Below are 20143 nucleotides of genomic sequence, written 5' to 3'. Positions count from 1 at the left end.
CTTTGTAGCCAGAGAGCAAAGTTGGCCAGTCACTGGGCTTTATCTCCTTTAAAAGTTTAGCAGTGATAGAGGAGGGGTAGTAAACCTTATTCCCTTAACAATGGCAAGAAAAAGGAGGAGCCAACTGGCCTCCAGCTCCCTTAGAAGTCCATAAGTGGGGTGGAACAAGAAGGCGGAGAGGACACACAAGTGTTTCTCAGCTCTCCTCTACCCTCAAGCTATTTTTTCAAAACAGACTTAGAATTAGTACTTCACTGTCAAAACCCACAAATATTGGGAGTACAACACATTACCAACAGAAGATAATCTGGAAACTCACCAGAAAAGGTCTGTTTTTTGCTCACAGGCAGGGATGGAACAGGACTAGGCCAGGCGCAGACTCAACCAGATAGGCAATGAGAGCACAGGGAACAGCTCATGCTGAGCAGACTGGAGGGGGGGACGGTTCTCAGCCAGCAGAAAATATACTTGGGAAGGGGAGAGGGAAAATCTACCACAGTGTGGCTACTCTGCCTAGCAGCAAGTCTGTAGATCAGCAGAGAAGCTATAAACATGGGGGTAAAGACTATAACCCTGAAATGCCACACCCACCCAGCACCAGGAAGGACTTAGCATGATCCCAGCATAGCCACTGCCTTCCACTGCTGCTTCACTGCCACTTCCTGTTGTCTGTAGAGGCAGCCTGGAAATACCCCACTACCTCATAAGCAGATTGCAGGATTTTGCTGTTGTTGTTAAATAGGCAAATCAGGCCCTAAGTATAGATAGCTTCTATACTGAAAGAGAGCAGATTTCAAATCCTGAGGAGACTAAAAGCAGACTGTCTTCAGATGAATCCCCAAATGGTGATATAACTTGGTCCTCATCATATAAGGCTCACCTAGAAGAAATTAAAAAGGCTCTTACAAGAGAGCTAGAAGAAAAATGGGGAAAGGAAAGGAAAGCTTGGCAAGAGACTCTGTCTAAGTCATCCTACTCATTAAAAGATAGAATGGAAAAAGAAAACAAGTCCCTGAAAAACAAAACTTGTGAATTGGAAAAAGGAAATAATTACTTAAAAATAAAATTGGCAAAATGGAAAAAAAATTCATAGAACAACAACAACAAAAAAACTCATTTAAAAACTCAAATGGACAGTTATAAAAAGAAATTAAAAAAAATGAAGAAAATAATTCGTTAAAATCAGAATTGAACAAATAGAAATGAATGACTTGAGGATACACCAAGAATCAGTCAAGCATAACCAAAAAAAAAAAAAAAAAAAAAAAAGAAAAAAATATAGAAAACAAATGTTAAATACCTACTTGGGAAAACAACAGACCTGGAAAATAGATCTAGGAGAGATAATCTAAGGATTATTGGGCTCCCTGAAAATAATGATGAAAAAAAGAGCCTAGACACTATTTTTCAGGAAATTACCAAAGAGAACTGCCCAGATATTATAGAATCAGAAGGTAAAATAGACATTGAAAGAATTCATTGATCACCTATTGAAAGAGATCCCAAAATTAAAACTCCAAGACATATAGTGGCCAAGTTCCAGAACTATCAGACTAAGGAAAAAATACTACAAGCAGCTAGAAAAAAACAAAAACAAAAACTATTCAAATACTGAGGAGCCACAATAAGGATTACTCAGAATCTAGCAGCGTCCACATTAATCAAAGGGCCTTGGAATCTGATATTCTAAAAGGCTAAGGAACTTGGTATGCAGCCAAGAATAACTTACCCAGACAAACTGAGCATTTTCTTCCAGGGAAGAAGATGGACATTCATTGAAACAGGTGAATTCCATCTATTTCTGATGAAAAAAAACAGAGCTTAATAAAAAGTTTGACCTCCAAATATAGGATTCAAGAGAAGCATAAAAAGGTAAAAAGAACTCTTGAGAACTGTATTTCTGTTGTAGGGTATACATAAAGAGTACATGTATAATCTGGTTTTTACAATTATAATATAAAAAATGATTTAGAGGTAGAAAGGAAACTGTACCAGAAAAAGGGAAAAGTGGAGGTGCTACATCTCATAAGAGGCAAAGGAAACCTATTTTATCTGAGGGAAAGGAGGGGGATGAACACAGTGTGAATCTTACTCTCATCAGAATTGACCCAAAAAGAAAATATACATATTTGGTTTACACAGAAACTTCTCCCACCTCTGAAAAGTGTAAGGGGAAAAGCAAAAAGGGAAATAAATAGAAGGGAATAAAGAAATTGTACAAGAAAGATTTAAGAAAAGGGGAGGGACTCTAAAGGGAAGGGAGGGTTCCTAAAGAGGGAGGGCTGCATGAGGCAAATGGTGCTCACAAATTTAATATTGGGGAAGGGGGTAAGAGGGAAAGGAAAGAGAAATGTGTAATCTGGAATTAACAAGATGGCAGGAAATACAGAATTAGTAATGCCATAAAGCAGAGGTGAATAGCAGATTGGATTAAGAGCCAGAATCTTACAATATGTTATTTACAGGAAACACACTTGAAGCATGGTGATACATATAGAGTAAAGGTAAAAGGCTGCAGCAGAATCTACTATGCTTCAGGTGAAGTCAAAAAAACAGGGGTAACTATCCTGATCTCAGATCAAGCAAAAGCAAAAAGTGATCTAATTAAAACACATAAGCAAGGAAACTGTATTTTGCTAAAGGGTAGCATAGATAATGAAGCAACATCAATACTAAACATATATGCACCCAGTGATATAGCATTTAAATTCCTAAAAGAGAAGCTGCAAGAAGAAATAGACAGCAATACTATAATACTGGGGGATCTCAACCTTGCACTCTCAGAATTAAATAAATCAAACCACAAAACAAATAAGAAAGAAGTTAAAGAGGTATTTACCACCAGAAAACACCAGAAAAGTTAGGTATGATAGATCTTTGGAGAAAACTAAATGGAGACAGAAAGGAGTACACTTTCTTCTCGGCAGTTCATGGAATCTATACAAAAATTCACCATATATTAGGACATAAAGACCTCAAATTTAAATATAAAAAGGCAGAAATAGTAAATGCATTCATTTCAGATCACAATGCAATAAAAATTACATTCAATAAAAAACCAGGGGAAAATAGACCAAAAAGTATTAGAAACTAAATAACTTCATCCTAAAGAATGAATGAGTGAAACAGCAAATCATAGACACAATTAATAATTTTACCCAAGAGAATGACACTAATTAGACAACATACCAAAATGTATGGGATGCAGCCAAAGAAATAATAAGGGGAAATTTTATATCTCTAGAGGCCTACTTGCATCAAATAGAGAAAGAGAAAATCAATGAATTAGGTTTGCAACTAAAAAAGCTACAAAAAGAGCAAATAAAAGAACCTCCAATCAAACACTAAACTTGAAATTCTAAATATAGGAGGAGAGATTAATAAAATTGAAAGTAAAAAAAAACCCTATTGAATCAATAAATAAACCCTTGGTAGGATATATCTATTTGTTTTTTTTCATAGAACCAACTCTTAGTTTTATTTATTAATTCAATAGATTTATTTTTTTCTAATCAGAAAAAGGAAAGAGAAAAATTAAGTTGTTAGTCTTAAAAATGAAAAGGAAAACCCTTCCACTAATGAAGAGGAAATTAGAGCAATAATTAGGCATTACTTTGCCCAACTTTATGCCAATAAATTTGATAACCTAAATGAAATGGATGAATACCTTCAAAAATATAGGTTGCTCAGATTAACAGAAGAAGAAGTAAATTGGTTAAAGAGTCCCATTTTAGAAAAAGAAATAGAAAGAGCTATTAACCAACTCCTTAAGAAAAAATCCCCAGGACCAGATGGATTTACATGTGAATTCTACCAATCATTTAAAGAACAATTCGCTCCAATGCTATATAAAATATTTGAAAAAATAGGGATTGAAGGAGTCCTATTAAATTCTTGCTATGACACATGGTACTGAACTAGTACCTAAACTAGGTAGGTAGGTTGAAAACAGAGAAAGAAAAGTATATACCAATCACCCTAATGAACATCAATGCGAAAATCTTAAATAAAATATAGCAAAAAGATTACAGAAAATCATCCCCAGGATAATACACCATAACCAAGTAGGATTTATAGCAGGAATGTAGGACTGGTTCAATATTAGGAAACTGTTAGCATAATTGACTACATCAATAACCAAATTAACAAAAATCTTATGATCATCTCAATAGATGAAGAAAAAGCATTTGATAAAATTCAACATCTTTTCCTAATAAAACTACTTGAGAGTATAGGAATAAATGGAGTTTTCCTTAAAATAATCAGGAGCATCTATTTAAAACCATCAGTAAGCATCATATGTAATGGGATAAACTGGAACCCCATTCCCAGTAAGATCAGGAGTGAAACAAGGTTGCCCACTATCACCATTACTGTTCAATATTGTATTAGAAAGGTTAGGTTTGGCAATAAGAGTTGAGAAAGAGATTAAAGAAATTAGACTAGGTAATGAGGAAACCAAATTATCACTCTACGGATGATATGATGGTATACTTAGAGAACCCCAGAGAGTCTACTAAAAATTTATTAGAAATAATTCAACACTTTAGCAAAGTTGCAGGATACAAAATAAAATCACATAAATCCTCAGCATTTTTATACATCACTGACAAAATCCAACAGCAAGAGATACAGAGAAATTCCATTCAAAATAACTATTTAGGAATCTATCTACCAAAGGAAAGTCAGAAATTATATGAGCAAAATTACAAAACACTTTCCACACAAATAAAGTCAGATTTAAACAATTGGAAAAATATTAAGTGGTATTGGATAGGTCGAGCAAATATAATAAAGGTGACAGTACTACCTAAATCATTATAGTCATTTAGTGCTATACCAATCAGATTCCCAAGAAACTATTTTAATGACCCAGAAAAAATAACAAAATTTATCTGGAAGAATTAAAAGGTCAAGGATTTCAAGGGAACAAATAAAAAAAATCAAATGAAGTTGACCTAGCTGTACCTGATCTAAACTATGTTATAAAGCAGCTTACACCAAAACCATATGGTATTGGCTAAGAAATAGATTCGTTGGTCAGTGGAATAGGTTAGGTTCACAGGAGAAAAATCGTCAATAATTATAGCAATCTAGTTTTTGACAAACCCATAGACCCCAACTTTTGGGATAAGAATGCACTATTTGACAAAAACTGCTGGGAAAATTGGAAATTAGTATGGCAGAAACTAGGCACTGACCCACACTTAACACCATAGATCAAGATAAGATAAAAATAGATTCATGATCTAGGCATAAATAATGAGATTATAAATAAAGTAGAAGAATGTGGAATAGTTTACCTCTCAGTCCTGTGAAGGAGGAAGGAATTTGTGACCAAAGAAGAACTAGAATTCATTATTGATCCCAAAAAGAAAATTTTGATTATATCAAGTTAAAAAGCTTTTGTACAAACAAAACTAAGGCAGAGAAGATTAGAAGAGAAGCAATAAACTGGGAAAACATTTTTACACCTAAAGGTTATGATAAAGGCCTTATTTCCAAAATATATAGAGAATTGATTCTAATTTTTAAGAAATGAAGCCATTCTCCAATTGATAAATGGTCAAAGGATATGAACAGACAATTTTCAGATGATGAAATTGAAACTATTTCTACTTATATGAAAAGTTGTTCCAAGTCATTATTGATCAGAGAAATGCAAATTAAGACAACTCTGAGACACCTGTCAGACTGGCTAAGATGACAGGAAAAGATAATGATGAATGTTAGAGGGGATGTTGGAAAACTGGAACATTGATGCATTGTTGGTGGAGCTGTGAACAAATCCAACCACTCTGGAGAGCAATCTGGAGCTATACTCAAAAATTTATCAAACTGTGCATATTCTTTGATCTAGCAGCATTACTCCTGGGCTTATATCCCAAAGAGATCTTAAAGAATGGAAAGTAACCTGTATGTGCCAAAATGTTTGTGGCAGACCTTTTTGTAATGGCTAGAAACTGGAAATTGAATGGATGTCCATCAATTGGAGAAGGGGTTGGGTAAATTGTAGTATATGAATGTTATTGAATATTATTGTTCTGTAATAAACGACCAGCAGGATGAATACAGAAAGGCCTGGGGAGACTTACATGAACTGATGCTGAGTGAAATGAGCAGAACCAGGAGATCATTGTACATGGCAACAACGATGCTATATGAGGATCAATGGTGATGGAAGAAGCTATCTTCAACAATGAGAGGATCCAAATCAGTTTCAATTGATCAGTAATGAACAGAACCAGTTACACTCAGCAAGAGAACACTGGGAAATGAGTGTGGACCACAACATAGCATTTACATTCTTTCTGTTATTGTTTGCTTGCATTTTTGTTTTTCTTCCCAGGTTATTTTAAACCTTTTTTCTAAATTTGATTTTTCTTGTGTAACAAGAAAACTTTAGAAATATGTATACATATATTGTATTTAACATATACTTTAACATATTTAACATATATGGGACTACCTGCCATCTAGGGGAGGGGGTGGAGGGAAAGAGAGGAAAAGTTGTGACAGAAGTTTTTGCAAGGATCAATGCTGAAAAATTAACCATGCATATGTTTTGTCAATTAAAGCTATTTTAAAAAAAGATCAGAATTGGAAAAAAAAAAAAGAGAATTCCACAAGTAAGAGAGGAAAAGTAGGAACACAGGTATAAGACTTTAGCTCCTTTCATGAAAGCAAGGAGTCTAATAGAGGGTAAGTTCCAGAAGCCATACCTATTTCTGTTCAAACTAAGTCCCAAGTTCAATTATATGACTCTTATCAATGCAATGTCCATACACTGGAAACTTGTACATAATTCAGTTACTGTCCATATCCAATTTTTTGCTAGGAATCATTTTGCCAAATTATCAAAGCCCCACTAAAGCAAATTGGTATGTATCATCCTCTTTAGCCTCTGTAGTTATGAATTGCCCTATGCCTATTTTAATAGAAAATCACAATCTCAATCTAGTATTACCAAGTAAGAAATTAAATGGGGATAAAACAGGATCTTCCACTGTTCTCATTTCCATTCAAATAACCAGAAGGTTTTAGCTATTAAATATGACATTGCAAGAGATAATGAAGTTGGAGGTGTCTGGTAAAAGTACACTGTAGTAATAGCTTTTAAATACACAGATTTTATCAAGTCATTCCGCTGGATAGTTCTGTAGATTTTGTTGTTTTTCTTCACTCCTTTCAATCATGTCCTACTCTTCAGGCTCCATTTAGGGTTTTCTTGGCAAGGATACCAAAGTGTTTTGCCATTTCATTCTCCAGCTTATTTTACAGTTAAGCAAGCTGAGAGAAATGGAGTTAAGTGACTTCCTCAGGGTCACAGAGTGTCTGAGGCCAGATTTGAATTCAGGAAGATGAATCTTCCTGATTCTGGATCTGGCACTCTATGCACTTATGGCTTCACCTAGCTGCCCCATTCAGGATCTAGTGCTGCTACATCTGGAATCAAAGGAACTGAGTTGAAATTCTGCATCTTCCACTTAATTCTACAAGACCTTAGGCAAAATACTTAATCTTTCCAAGCTTCAGTTTTATTTTTTATATGATAATTTGATTAAATGAATTCTATAAACATATAGGTTTGGAAGGTATTAGAATAGAAATAATAGCTGGACCTAGTAGAGCTGATGAGATTGCCAAGTGAGAAGTATAAAGAGAGAAGAGAGAGCATACAATAATCCCATGGGGAGCCCTTCCATGCATAGAAATAGAAATTATATGATAAGCCTTCAAAGGAGACTGAAAATGAGCAGGCAGGTAAAACAGGAGAGTATCCAAGGGAGTATGAAAAAGAAAAGAATGGTAAGTAGTGTCAAATGCTTCAGAGAAGTCAAAAAGGATGATGATTGAAAAAAAAATAATGGGTTTTGCAATAAAGAAATCATTTGTAACTTTGCAGAGTAGTAGTAGTAGAGGCTAAATGAAAAGAGGTTGAAAAATAAGAAGCGAGGAAGTAGAAGCATTGAAGGTCAACAATTCTTTCAAAGAGTTTGGTTATGAAAATGAGAAAAGATATAGGATCAAGTGATTTTTTTAAAGCATAGGAAATCTGTGCTTATTTGTAGGTAGCAGCGATGGAGTTAATGGATGAGAGATTGAAAACTAAGAAAAGAGCCAACTATTCTGGAAAGCAATTTGGAATTATGTTGAGAAGGTGATGAAAATATACCTATTCTTTGATTCAAAGATCCAACTTCTAGACATATATTGCAAGATAACCAATACCTTTTTTTAAGGTCCTATATATAGCAAAATACTTAGAGCAGCACTTTTTATATTAGTGAAAAATAAAATGAAATAAAATGCCCTAGAAGCAAAGTATGTACTTATCAACTGGGGAATAATTAAACTAACTGTTGGTTATGTGTGGAATCAATTAATTATTGTGCTATAAAAATGATGGATATGAAAAATAGAGGGAGAACTGATAAAATATGGTAAGCAATGAAAAATGAAGAAGAGAATTCAGGAAAACAAATGTAGAGTGACTAGAATACTGTAAATGGAAACAACAAAATAAAAACTGAATTCTGCATAATTATTATGACTAACATCAGTCCTGAGGAAGAGGTATAAGAATGTGCATCCTACCCTTTGCAGAGTTTGGGGAGCATCCAATTTTATTGTCAGAATTGATTGGTTAGTTTTCTTAAATTTCTCTTCTTCTCTCCCTCCTTTCTTTTATGTTTATTATAAAGAAGGGAGAGATGGCTTTTTGTGTAGTGGATAGAAGGAAAAAGCTGGAAAATTAAGAATATATAAAATTAAAGATATTAGAAAACTAAAACAAAACATAAAAAGAAAATTAGGTAAATAGAGGGAATGTTGGAAGGGGAAAGCTCCTGGAGGGAATGGGAGATATTCAAAGACATAAGTAGAAGAGTTAGAAAGCAAAAGAACCACCTCATTTTTAGAGAGAAAACAAAAGAGAAGATTAGAGAATGGTGTTTGAGATGTGGTGCTGGGAGCAAGGAGAGGCAAAAAGATTTACTAACAGAAAGATAAGAGAAAAAAAGTTTTCAGAAGGAGTTGAAAAGAAATAAGAAAGAATCATATGGGGAAACAAGCAATAAAAAAAGGTGGGAGGTTGGAGAAAAAAAGATGAGAAATAAACAAAATGGAACTCTGTTGTGCTGAAAAATTGGACCATGATGTTATGGGCCAGAATTTGAAACAAGTCACTTTGAAGCTAAGTCACTGATAGAGACAATGCTTATGTACTTAGTTCATACCTTTAAAGGAGTTCACACATTAGTTCACACCTTTAGAGAGCATATATAAGAAGGAGTTCATAAGCCCACTAAAGGACAAGCCCACTCTTGGACTTCTGGGAGATTCACAAGTCAGAAGCCCATAAGCCCACTCTCTAGGAGGCAGAGTCAGAATCATTCCAACTTCTACCTTTGTGCTGGTTGGAGACTGAAGCTGGCAGAGACAAAAGACAAGCACAAGAGCTCTTGGAATCAGAGAGAGAGAGATAGGCCTCTATTAAAGCTAACTGGGCCCCAGGAAAAGATTCAAGACTTGGAATGAGAAAATAAAGGACTACTGGCTAACATGGTTAGAAGGCTATCTGCCTTTGAATTTCCATCAAAAATGGGACCTGGAAGTCCACTATGTGAGTGGACATGCAAGATATAAATCTTGCCTGGATGTTTTCTCACTTGCTCTTGAAGTTCCTTAAAGAGCTGATAAATATTGGAGGCTGCAAATTTTATTTGGGCTGTGGCAATTCTTTGTACTACACCTACTGAATAGGCTGAATCAGTAATTATATTTACGTCTCCTGGGTAATAAGTGAGAGCTAGCATGATAGCAAATAATTCATTCTGTTGAGTGGATTGAAAAGGAGTCCTGATTACTCTCTTTATGGTTAAATCATGAGAGTATATGGCACAAATATTTTCTTTGGAGGCATCTGTAAAGATTGTTGGTCCTTTAAGAGGAACCTTAGAAACCTTTTCTTCAAAAATCCATCGCCAATTATGTAGTAGCCAGGTAATCTTTAATGGAGATCCATGTGCAAAATTTGGAGCGGTGGCCAATAAAATTTGCCATTCTGGGATGGTCTCACAGCATACATTAATCTGTGCGTTAGTATAGAATGTGTATATTTTTTCAGGACTTATCCCAGATAATTGTGTTACTCTCTTAATAGCCTTTAATAAAATCCTAGCCACAAGCACTGGGTAAGGTGTAAGGCTTTGTTCTGGTTGTGCTGGGAGGTTCACCCACTCAATCACTCTGTCTCCTTGATGAAGGACTGCTGTGGGTGCCTCTTTTGTAGCAAAAACTGATATTTCCAAGGGTTTTTGAGTGACTCTTTCAACCACATTGGATAAAGCCTTTTTCTCATTCCAAGTCTTGAATCTTTTCCTGGGGCCCAGTTAGCTTTAATAGAGGCCTATCTCTCTCTCTGATTCCAAGAGCTCTTGTGCTTGTCTTTTGTCTCTGCCAGCTTCAGTCTCCAACCAGCACAAAGGTAGAAGTTGGAATGATTCTGACTCTGCCTCCTAGAGAGTGGGCTTATGGGCTTCTGACTTGTGAATCTCCCAGAAGTCCAAGAGTGGGCTTGTCCTTTAGTGGGCTTATGAACTCCTTCTTATATATGCTCTCTAAAGGTGTGAACTAATGTGTGAACTCCTTTAAAGGTATGAACTAAGTACATAAGCATTGTCTCTATCAGTGACTTAGCTTCAAAGTGACTTGTTTCAAATTCTGGCCCATAACATCTCCCATTTTGTTTTGATTTAGAATATAAGTGGTCATGACCTCCCTGACTTTTCAAGGAGGTAAGAACCCCAAAAAAGGTGATCATGCCTTCCCTGACTGCTCAAAAAAGGAGTGAAAACATCATAAAAAGGAGGTGATCACACCCTCCCTGACTTCTCAGGAAGGGAGATGAAAACACCAAAGGAAATGGGAAATCAAATCAGATTAGTGGGTTTCTGAAGGTGCTCACTTGAAACAGGAATACATAAATTCATCAATATGTATATTTATATATATATTTTGATGTATATCAAAATGTAACGAGCTGTCGTCTCTAGAAGCTGCCGGATCACTCTCTGGGAAGAGATCTGCTGTGTCTACTCAAATCTCTCAGATTCTTCTTCCTGTAGTGAACCGTTGTCTCCAGGCAGTTGCTGTTAACTCTTGTCCTTAGAAGTGACTTCCCTTCCTGCAGGGAGCCCCGTCAAGCCTGATGCAATGCAGAGTCTTTTCTTGAATCCTGGCTCTGAATCTCCTCCAGCTCTTATCCTTCTCCAGGCCGATCTGCTCTTTGCGCCCAGTGCTGTCTCTTTTATCCTCCCAGAGAATGGGCATGGGATAATGCAAGGGCTTCTGGGAAGAACCACCCCAGCCAATGAGCTTGCCCCCTCTATCAAGTCAACCTGAGTTCTCACCTTGTAATTGTCCAGAAAACCTGAATTCTCACCTTGTCACTGTCCAGACAACCCGAGTTCTCACTTAGTAATCCTAACACCATCATAGTTATATTCAATTTGAAATGATATTTGGAAAGTAGGATCCAGATGACTGTCTTAAAGGAAGAACAAAATCAGTAACGTGTATGCAATCATTTTATCATTCTTTATATTTTTCATTCTTGTTCTCTTATGATGAATTTAGGAGAGATCTTTGAGTGTGAGAAAATTACCAGAATTATTTTGTTGTATCATTTAACATTGATGATGAGAATATCAGTGTGCTTTTTAAAAAGTAGCACTTCTAGACCATTTAAGCTAAAATACCTCTCTAGTTAGGCAGAGGTTAGCTTCAGAGTGATTTAAATGATTAACAAGTTATGTATTCCAAGGGCAAAGCAAGTAAAAATTTTCAATTTCTTATCATCAACATAATATAAGAGCTCACCTATAGAGGAGTATTTCTTCAAGGAACATTTAAAATAATCTTATTAAAATACTAATATATCAAACATTCATTTTAATTATTATGTACTGACTAATTAAACATGACATGAGTTTATTTTGGGAATCCAGAAGGAAGAAAACAGTTAAAGTATCAGGTAACATCAAGGTTAAAACTTTGATTCTTTGTCATATACACACAAAATCTTTCATGTTGTTGAAACTTTTGGCAATAATACTGTGTTGCCATCCCTGTCATTTATTTATAGATTTTTAAAGGATGCTAAAGAAAATAATTACATTGCTAAACTCTCCCTTAATGGAATCAGAATCAGATTTTGTGAGTGATTTGCATAACCACTAGAGAGGAGTATGGTCTCATAGTCTCATTATACCCTAGGGGATAAATTTGCTAGTGTTCTAATTCTGCTTCTGATGTTCCTGGGACATTGGGCAAATCACTTCCCCTCTCTATTTACACTTTCTGATCTGTGAAATGACAGTGATAATACTTATTTTCTTGGAGATGAATGTTTTCAAAGTGCCCTGCACCAAAAAAAAAAACCTTATCATGTTCTGTATTAAAGCATGAAATTACTATTCAATATCATTTGCTGTGCTCAACTCACAGCAAATGGAGGTTCTTGAGTTAGTGATAAAAGTATTGTTAATCTAGAGCATTGCTTGCTTGGTGATGAGTGATGATACTGAGCCATTTAGTCTAATGGAAAAGATAAAAATGATAGCAATTATATAGATTTTTGACAACTGTAAACTCAAATTCACACACCAAACTACTGAAAACACTTTCATAGTGTTTCCTAGATGATGGAAAATCTGCCAAAGGTATATAAATTCACAATAAATACTTAAATAAGTCCCCATGCCAGTCATAATCTTTTCAAACCCAGACTAAACCATGACACCTTTCTCAACTCAAGAGGCCTCTCTACTTCCATCCTAGGAGATTTCTTTTCATATTGGCAAAGTATCTAGCCCCCTGACCTTTTCCTTTTGTTTGATATGTACCTTCCAAATCTCCATTTTAGGTTGCAGTCATACCAACCACCCATCTCTTCAAACCCATATATATTCTATAATGCCTCAGACCACTTCTCAACCTTACCCTTAAATGAATACTTTCCTGTTCCTCCTCTTCCCACTTTTTGGCACTCTGTTATGAATTTTTTCCTACTAGAAAGTAAACTTTTTAAAGGCAGAGACTTTTTTTTTTTTTTTTTTTTTTTTTTGTATTTCAGTACTTATCCCAAGGTCTGACCCAGAGTTACTGCTTAACAAGTTTTCTTTGTCTTTCTGTCTCTTTCTCAGGCTCTATCTTTGTCTCTGACTCTCTCAAGAATAACTTTATAAGAAATAGTGAAAAGGTAGTTGGAGGAGAAGGGCAATCCTGGAGAAATCAAGTCTTGAGACAGCTAGGTATCACAGTGGATATAGAACCAAACTCGGAAAAATTTAAGTTCAAATCAAACCTCAAATATTTACTTAGCTATATGACCCTGGGCAAATCACCTAATTTCTGCCTTAGTTTTCTCCTCTATAAAATGATATATATTATAATATATAATAGCACCTATCTCCTAGGATGAGATATTGTGACGTTCTTTTACAAGTCTAAATGCAAATTGTTGTTGTTATCAGATGTAAATATGATAGGTCTGATGGTTCTAGAAACTTTTGTTTAACTAAAACAACAAATATATGTGAAATGGAATAGATTTGCTGTCATTTTATATTGATCTAGTTTCATGAACGGTTTTGTAACTAATTTTGATCTCTATCACTTTAATATCCAATATACTATGTGACAAAGTCAAAATCTCACCAAAAATATAGATGTCTTGACGAAATTCACTTATGGGAAATCTGAGCTGGAAATATTCAAAGACTGATTATCAAAGTATTTGAAAATGATTCTAAAAGAACATATCTGTATTATCACTATATTATCCTTGGATTATCACTAAAAAAAATGTAACCTCTTGTTTATATCAGCAACTGCTAACTTAAACATAATCTGTTTTATCTCTAGAAAATATTTCTAAAGAAGACCTATATCAATGTGAATGATGTTGAAAAAATAAAGTGGATAAAAATATGTGCTGATTAGATGCTTATAATGGTAAAATTCAATGGTCAAATCATTGAATTAGTCTATATATGGTGTGTGTGTATGTATGTGTGTGTGTGTAGATAGATGACAAAAATATCATAAGTGCACACAGATAAGATCATGGATACAATGGAGAATCAAATTTGTAGGGTACTTAGTATAGTGCCTTGCACATAGTAAGTGCTATATAAATGTTAGCTATTTATTATTATTATTATTATTATTATTCAAATTACTGTGTTGGGTACAAATGTTCAAACTTATTTGTATTGATTCAGCAATATTTTTTTCTTGAAGTGACATTCAGAAGATTTGTATCTGTAATCTTTCAGTTTAGAAAAATCATCTGAGAAGTTTTAAAATATTTCAAAGGTTGATATCTTTAAATAGATAAAGATGTTTTAAAAATGTATTCAAGATAATTTACATAATCACAAATATCACTGAACGAAAATGTGAAAATGAGATTCACCTGTTGTTATGAGCAAACAGTAATAATATTTCATATTTTCCCTTTTACAATATTTTTGTGCATTCTAAAAGGGTAAATGTGCTTTAACCCACAAAGAAAATTGAAGCTTTCTTGATAAGTGGTTGCATAAATTAAGAGTTAATGTCAATCTAATATTAATATTAAAAAGTTAATTGAAATTTAGTTCAAAGCTTATTTATTTACATATGTTATGTAAATTGGTTTTAAAATATGGTATACAGATTTCTTTGATATTTACATGATGCCAGCATCAAGTTTACATATATATATATATATATATATATATATATATATATATATATATATATATATATATATATACATATATTATAATATGTCAGTGAGTCATATGGTAGCTATGAAATGTTTAAATGTTAAAAAAATTTTAAGTAATCACTAAATCCTTAAAATGCTTAGCCAATTTTGACATAAAATATTCTTACTATATATTTTCTACTCCAAAAATATTTGAACATTCCTCACCCTTAATTTATTCCCAGTGCTTTAAATATCACCTTTATTCAGATGATAACTATCTTTATATTACTGATCTCTCTTATAAAGTCCCAGACATCTATCTATGGGGTATCACCATCTATGTATCCTGCCATCACCTTCAATGCTACATGTCCACGCCAAACTCACTTTCTTTCTCTCTGAATCTGCTCTTCCTTTTAAATTCACCATTCCTGTTCCTGAAGCCATCATTTATTCAGTCTCCTATTATCCCTTCACTCCTCTTCATCTCTCATATCCAATCAGATAACAGATATTACTGACTCCATCTCCAATCTTTAATCCATCTTTAATACCTATTTTCTTTTCTTTTTAACCTTTGTTATTTATTGCATGAGTACAAGCCTTATTTATCATTCTGATTGATTATTGTAATAGCCTCTTAATAGGTCTTCTACCTCTACTCTTTTTCCCCTTCCTCCAATCAACCATATCATTTCCAGAATAACCTTTATTACATATGGATTTGGAAATGTCCTTCTGCTCATAAATGTCTGGCGCTTCAGTGTGGCCTATAGTGTAAAATTCATGTGGCTTGGGCTGACATTCTCTCTGGCATAATCAGGCATCCTCCTAACCCATTATACTATGAGTTCATTGAGAATGAGGATTATTTTTTTTTGTATTACCAAAAGTAAGCATTTAATCCTATTTGATTGAATTTTCCAGATATATTTCCTATTATTCTTCTCAAAACACTAAATCTATTTTCTAAGTAAACTACTACTTTGTGTCTCAATCAAATCTTACTCTTTTCTACTTCTATACATTTGCTAATGATGTTCCTTACTAAACTCTCTTAATAAAACAACTAGGCTGCTGATATCTGAACCAAGAAAAGTAAAAACAAAGAAATTATACATAAATTTCACTAATGAATATGAGTGCAAAAATTTTAAATAAAATATTAGCCAAATTATTTGATGATCAAGGTGAGATTTGTACTAGGAATATAGGGTGTTTTAACCTAAGGACAATTATTAACATAATTGGTTGTATCAATAATAAAAGTAATTAAAGTCATGTGATTATATCAATAGATGCAGAAAAAAGATTCTGACAAAATACAATATTTCTTTCTATTAAAAATACTTGAAAACATAAGTAAAAGTGAATTTTTTTCCTCTAACAATGATAGGAAACATCTACCTAAAATCATGAGCAAGCATTATTTCTAACAGTTTAGAGACCTTCCCAAATAGATCAAGGGTAAAACAAGGATGTCCATTATCACCAACATTATTCAATAATATAAGAGAAATGCTAATAATAGCAAAAAGAGAAGTTGAAGGACTCAGAATGGGAAATAAGATAGCAAAACTATCTCCTGTAGATGATATACTTGGAAATTTCTGTAGATTCAACTAAAAATTTAGTTGAAACAATAATTTTTATAAAGTTTCAGGGTATAAAACAAACCCATACAAATCATCAGCTTTTCTATGTGTCAAAAACAAAAGTCTGAAAGAAGCGATATCCCTTTTAATATAACTGTAGACTATACAAAATGCCTTGGAGTATACCTAAAAAGACAAACTTAGAAAGTACACGAACATAACTATAAAATGCTTTTTTATTCAAATAAAGCTAGTTTTAAATAATTGGGGAAATATTTAATGATCATGGGTGAGCAGAACTATTATATTAAAAACAATGATTTTTACCTAAATTAATCTAATATTCAATGCCATCCCAACTAAATAACCAAAAATGTTATTGAGCTAGAAAAAAAATTAAATAAAATTCATTTGGAAGAACGGATTATCAAGAATGTTAAAGGAACTAATGAAAAAATGTAAAGAAAAGACGTTTAGCAGTTTCTTTATTATAAGGCAGTGATATAATACAATTTGGTGGTAGCTAAGAAATAGAAAAGTGGGTTAGTGAAATAGAGTAGACATATAATACATAGTATTATGTACTATGTATACATGTATTATGTACATGCTTATAGTAGCTTTGTATATGACAAATGTAAAGATTTAAGCTTTTGGGATAAGAATATAATATTTGATAAAAATTATTGGGAAAATTAGAAAGCAGTCTGGTAGAAATTGTGTGTAGATTAATATCTTACAAGATAATTTAAAAACTGATACATGAACTAAATATAAAGGCAAATATCATAAGAAAACTAGAAGGATTTGGAAGATATCACCTATCATACATATGTATTTAAGAGGATAATTTATGAATGAACAAGATACAGAGAACATTGTGAGATGTAAAATGGATAATTTTTATTACAAAGGTAAAAAAAATGTACAAATAAAACCAATATAGCCAAGATTAGAAAGGAAGAAGAAATTTGTGTGTGTATGTGTGTGTGTAATTATAGACAGTTTCTCACTTAAAGGCCCTATATCTCAAATACATAGAGAATTTTGTGAAATGTATAAAAATATAGTCATTTCCCTATTGATAAGTGGTCAAAGAATAAAAAAGATAGTTTTTCAATGAAGAAATCAAAACTATAATTATTATTGATAAGAGAAATGCAAATTAAAACAGCTTTGAGATATCATCTTACCTATTAGATTGGCTAAAATGACAAATGTTGGAGGGGATGTGGAAAAATAGGGACAGTAATACATTGTTGAAAGAACAACTTATCTAACCATTTTGAAGATCAATCTAGAATTTTGTCCCAAAAGTTAAAAAACTGTATATAAAACTTTTGATCCAGCAAATTGGGTTTGTTTCCCAATGTGATTAGGATAATAGAGGGGGAAAACAATTCCATATATTTTAAAATATTTATAATAATTTTCTTTGTAGTGACAAAGAATTGGAAATTGAAAGGATGACCACCAATTGGTGAATGGTTAAACAAGTTATGATTTATGATTGTGATGGAATACTATTGGTTATAAGAAATGATAAGCTAGCTGAGATAAGCTAAGAAAAACACAGAAAAATTTGCATGAAATAATAAAAAGTGAAAATAGCAGAACTAAGAGAATGTTATATATAGTAATAGCAACATTGTCCAAATAATAATCATGAACAACCAAGTTATTCTGAATAAAAACTCAAATTAACTATAAAGAACCATGAAGGAAGATTACTAGATACCTCCAAAGAAAGAACTGATAAATAGAAGTATGCACATACATCTATAAATCTGTGCCAAATACCAGTCTTTTTCAGGGCAAGATGGGGAGGCAAAGAGACAGTTTGGAATTTATAATATAACAATAAATTAAATAAAAAAACATTTCTTTATATAAAACAGAATAGAAAAAAAGGATTATACATGGAACTCAATTTGTCGATATACAGTTTGTGTCTCCCTCTAAGGATGCAACAAATCCACCACAGTTTTTCTTTCTTTTCTTTTTTTTTTATTTTTAACCAATTCAATACGTTTATCATCATAGTTTATCTTCATAGAATATTACAAATATCTAAATAAGTTTGCCTTCTTCTGAACTACTTGGACATTTTGAGATATTCTCACCTTTTCTTTTTAATTTCCATTTTAAGTTTATTTTCACAGACTTAATTCTCTCATATATTAGTATGAGCTTTTTTATACATCTCCATCATGTTGGAAATTGTATTGTTTTTGTGTATTGTGAAAATTGTTTTTAGGAGATTTTCATCTTTCATTAGATAATGCATATAATCCACATTTGAGTCCATGATATATTTATGATGCACTTCAACACTGAATTTATTTTTTAATTTTAATCATAAATTAGGGTTTGATACTGTGAAGAATTTTTTAAAACTCATTGTTCACAGCTTTTTATGGATCTCCAAAGACTATATTTCTAGTGGTAATGCTGTTAAGACCTATAGCTAGAGAGCAAGTCAACCTGAGGCTGATTTTTCCCATTGTACTTCAGTCACTTCTCCCTGACCTTCACAGATATTGTCAATGTCAGATAGACCAGCAGAATGCCTTATTCTTGATAATTTTAACAAATACTGGTCTACTAAATCCAAGTTTAAATCCAGCCTCAGGCACTTAGAAGCTGTGTGACCCTAGAAAAGTCACTTAATCCTATTTGACTCAATTCCTCTTCTGTAAAATGAATTGCAGAAGGAGATGGCAAACCACTCTAGTGTCTTTGCCAAGAAAATCCCAAATGGATTCACAAAGTATCAGGCATGACAGAAATAACTTTAAAAAACATTTTTTTAACCAGAAGCAACAATTACAGTAGTTGGGTAGTGCTTGGGTAAAAACTAGCATTTGGTATCATGTTAATAAAATTGTTGAAGAAAACTCCAAAATGTGGTCATGAAATGAAGAGTCTGACACAACTGAAAAAAAAAATTCTGTCAAATAAAATCTTTGAAAGGACATGAATTTTTGCACAGGTTCAGTATTCTATATGTCATTTAAAATTATTTGTATTACTTTTGTTTACTATTGGTATTTCTTTTATTTTCTTCTGTATATTTAAAAATGCTTCAATGGCATTCCTGTCTTGATTTTCTTTTCTTTTTTTTTTCTCCTTTTAGTAATCAGTCTTCCCTCTTCTCTTAAAATCCTTTTCTCCAAATTAAAAAAAAAATCACATATGGAAAGTCAATTAAAACAAATCTCCATTTTGGCCATATCCGAAAATATATCTCATTCAGTATCTTGAATAGTGATCATCTCATTATCTGGAGGCCAGTAGTATATGTCTTCACTAGATTTCTGGAATCACAATGGAGTATTGTACTAATCAGAATTCTTAATATTTTCTTCTTCTTGTTGTTTATGGTCTGTGCCTTTCCATAAATCCTTTATAGAGGACCCATATGTGCTGGATATCTATTTCTTTTAATATCTTAAATGTATCAATGTAACTGGGTCTTTCTCCACCATTCTTATTATATATTTAGCTTACCTCCTTTTATGATACTCACAAGCACACACATATTTATATTTATCTCCATGATGATACCTCCCCTCCCCTTTTTCTTCTAAACCATTTTTCCTGTACAATTCAATCTTGGAAGTCTCCTACCAGACACTGACACCCACTATATGTATTTCCATTTCCTTATAGTTTCCTGCAAATTTAGTCCTTTTGAAATACTGGTGTTCTGTGATTCAGCATCATATCAGCATTAATAGAAATATCACATGATCTCATGCAACAATATTTATGGAATATCAGTCTC

Source organism: Sminthopsis crassicaudata, chromosome 2 (assembly GCF_048593235.1).
Source record: "Sminthopsis crassicaudata isolate SCR6 chromosome 2, ASM4859323v1, whole genome shotgun sequence".
In the NCBI taxonomy this organism is placed as follows: Eukaryota; Metazoa; Chordata; class Mammalia; order Dasyuromorphia; family Dasyuridae; genus Sminthopsis; species Sminthopsis crassicaudata.
This window is presented reverse-complemented; position numbering follows the sequence as displayed.